Source organism: Apteryx rowi, unplaced genomic scaffold (genome assembly GCF_003343035.1).
Source record: "Apteryx rowi isolate R43461 unplaced genomic scaffold, aptRow1 scaffold_239, whole genome shotgun sequence".
NCBI classification, from domain to species: domain Eukaryota; kingdom Metazoa; phylum Chordata; class Aves; order Apterygiformes; family Apterygidae; genus Apteryx; species Apteryx rowi.
Window position 1 is genome coordinate 1153021 of NW_020448741.1, and position 3818 is coordinate 1156838.

Sequence of the window (3818 nt, forward strand, 5' to 3'; positions counted from 1 at the left end):
GAAATACTATTCTGAACAGAGAAGAAGATGGCAATGTATCAGAAGACAAAAAACAGGGAGAGATTCCAAAGACTGACTTGCTTTTGTGCCTATGCATATGTTTGTATATACACATATGTTAATATTTTAGCTTTGTATGAAATAACCCATGCATAAATGCCGTAATAATATTTATATGAATCTGTATTTACATATGAACCGAAAGCTCTGCACTTCTAATAACATGAGCATGTTGGTAGTTTTACTTTATGTTACTGAGAAATCAACAGAAATATGACCATGAACAAAAGTATGACTTTATATATGCATTTGCAGGATTGAATTTCTTTATGTTTTTGAATATCTTACACCAGGTAGTATTCTCACCCATATACTGTTGCATCATTAAAAAATGCTGTTTGTACTGTTTTCTGACATTTCCTCAGTCTGTGCTTCTCCCACACCCTTGCACGTGATCCATGTGTCTAAACCTCACAAAGACCTCATATTCTTTTTGACTGAGATACAAGATATTAATTTTTCTGATTCATTTATAAGAAATGTGCTGTCAGATTGATCTCCAAACAAGCAGTCACACATAGAAAAAATTTACTTTCAATAACACACTGGCCTTTTATATTTACAGTATTGTACACTCATTATAAAATGATTACATATGTGTACTCTAAGAAAAAAATAAATATCAAGGCTTCTTACTGGCTTTTTTTTCCTTTTGCTCTTTTTTCTGCCTTTAATGACTGCATAGACTAATACAATTAACATAACACCAATATTTGGATGACTCACACTGTGAGTCAAAGCCCTTTTGGCAAAATTTGTGAAATTCAGTTCTCCAAGGTGCCTTTTAATATGTTGTTAAATAACAACTTGCAGAATATGTGCGACCTGAAGGCTGACAGAAAGTTTTGGTCAATATCAAATGTCAGTTATCCAGAATTTTATTTGAACCAGTCATCAACATCTCAGCTTCCACAACATCTTTCAAATTGTAATTACAGAAGTTTTTTCAACAGCTTTTTGCTACGTGATGTTCTTCTGTTTTACACACTTAATCCTCTCTGTGCTGTATCATCTGCAGTGGAAAGAAAGGACAGTGTGCTTAAGAGAAAGCACAATCTTTTGGACCCACTAGTGGTTCATCATAAACTGTGTTTTAATCTCAGTATTCCAGTGCTAAATCTGGAAAAAAATGTGATAGGATTGCTTTACTCCGGATTTATGCGGGCATGATTTATCTGAGTTGAGAATATCTCTCAGGTTATCTTATTCAGTTGCTGTTTGGTATAGCAAGAGCTTTTATGCTTAAAGTTTAGTGAAGGAACAGGATTTTCTTTCAGGACAGATTTTCTCCGATATGAATGTCATCTGTTAAAACTAGTCTGGCCCTGGCCCTGCTTCTGTTTTAAAGATCAAACTAACGGGAGTGGAACATATAGTCAGTTGTGTACCGATGGGTGGTATTGGGGGAGTAAGAAGGATTGAGCCTGCCCATCTGCTTCAGTGTGTGTTTCTGCGTCACGCGAGGTGACGCAGAGCAATGAAGACCTCTTCATCTACCATTAGTCTCTCCCTCCACTTCTTACATTTGGTAACGTATGGAGGCATACTGAATAGTAGGATTTGGCTGGTTGAATTTCTATTTGAATTTCTGATGTTATTGAGCTTCAGTTGGATGCTTAATAGGTTATCAAACCTTAATGGGCTATTCTGATTAGCACAGTATATCACCTAAAATACCTTACTAGGTAGTATGTGAAGTGTCATTAACAACAGTGGTCATTATCGAGATTTTATGAAAGTAATAGACAATATTTCTTTTAGTTTCAGTCAGAACCAGAAAAGGGCTCTTGTTATCATGTTATAATGAAAAAAATCTCAAAATATTTTATGAAATTTAAATCTGTACTGTATTTTCATGTACACAAGCTACACCATTTTGCAAGTTTATGCCATCAGCCATAATGTTCTACTGGGAAGTTTGGAGGTAGCTTTTCCAGTGATTATCATCACATTTCAATAATAAAACTGTTACTGAATCATGAAATTTGTTTATTTGGTTTTACGTATAACTTGTATGTTATATATGTGGACATGTGGTAATTTTAACATGCCTGATGGAGCAAGGTATCTCTATATAGATACAGCTATAGAGATACAGCTCATCTAAAAATACAATGATAAGAAACAAAGGGGTAACTTGGCTTTTGTTTACACCTTTCTCAATGAGGGATTCCGCTGATTAAAGTAGAAATATTTCTTCAGCTAACATTTTAATTTTAGCTTTCTCCTCTCTTCCGTTCTTTGGAACACTAGAAAATGCCACCTCTGAGATAAGTTTACCTCCCTGACATAATGCTGAATGCCTTTATTTTGGCATTTAATGGGCCACTTCCAGCTCTGTTGAGGGCAGTGGCAAAATAAAAGCAATTAACAAAAATATCACACATTAATTTGACCAGAAATAAAATTGGTCAGATAGTATTAATAAACAGGATCATTCAAATTCTTTTTGTAGTCAGTGAGGAAATTGCCACTGGCTTCAGTACAAATGTGACTAGGGCTTAAAAATCAATGTGAATATTAGATGGAGGAACTGTGGAATTCTTGCTTTTTTTAGCTATAAAATGCTTTTCATCTATGCAAATTTTATATTCCTTTGCAACTATTTTCTGTTCCTGTGCTGCTTATGAATGGGATTTTTCAAAAGGACTCAGTATTGGCTTAATACGGTTTCTGCTGAAGTCTGTGACAGCCTTGTCAGTAACTTCAATGGCAACAAATAAACTAATGATAATTTATGACTATAAGTTAGAAAGAAACCCCTATTATAAGTTAGAAAGTTTCGTAAGAATAAAGAATGAATTGATTGATGATTTTACTATTAGTTAGTATTTCTAATATCAGGCTGTGAGTCATCACTTTTACTTAATAAACCAAAGTTCTGACTGTTAGCTGGTACTGGATTTATTTTTGCATTGTCCATAACTGCCATACTCTTGGTATTTATGAGAAACAGCTTGATGAAAAGCACATGGATCAGTAAACAATCAGCAGTAACCAAACACCAACAACGTTAGGCTGAATTATAACTCCTTCATTTTTACTCTGGCTGTATTCAGGCAACTTTTGTCATTGACTTCTTTTCTTCAGAAAACTTTTTGTTGCTCAGACAAGCTAACAGGACAAGTGACACAGTCATTTCATTCATTTTATTCCATTTTCCTACGCTTTTATGTACTGCCATACCAAATAGTTTTGTAGCCCACAGTATCTCACAATACCCCAGTGCAGAACTCAATGTTTTATATGCTGACACTCCTTTCAGACAAAGCAGGAGTGGTATAAACAAACGCTTAGCTTTCAGTAAAGCTCAGCTGTTAGTTAGGGAGTAAAGGGAACTGCTGAAGAATCTAGCTTCAGAATAAATTAGTGGCTTTTGTTGTTGTTTTGTAGCACTGCCAGGAAGTACTTTACCAATTGGTCAAATAGGGGCCATAATGCCTGTTAGCAATTCRGCAGAGTATCTTCTTCCTGTAGCTCCATTCTTTCCAATGTAATGCACAGAACCCAATAAGAATTAGAGACAACAGTGCAACTCGATTGTTCTCTTGCAATTTTTTTACACATTAAAATGCAATGGGGCCATCAAGATATAAGCTGCTACCAGCACTGAGCAACCATGTGATGTTGTTACAGTAGTTTAACTACTCATCCAGTGTTTCTGGAAATCAAGAGGGAGAGGGGAAGGAGTGACGAAAAACATCTGTTTGTTTCGAATATGCTCAGAAGAGAACCTCTAGGATTGAGTGAACTTGCTG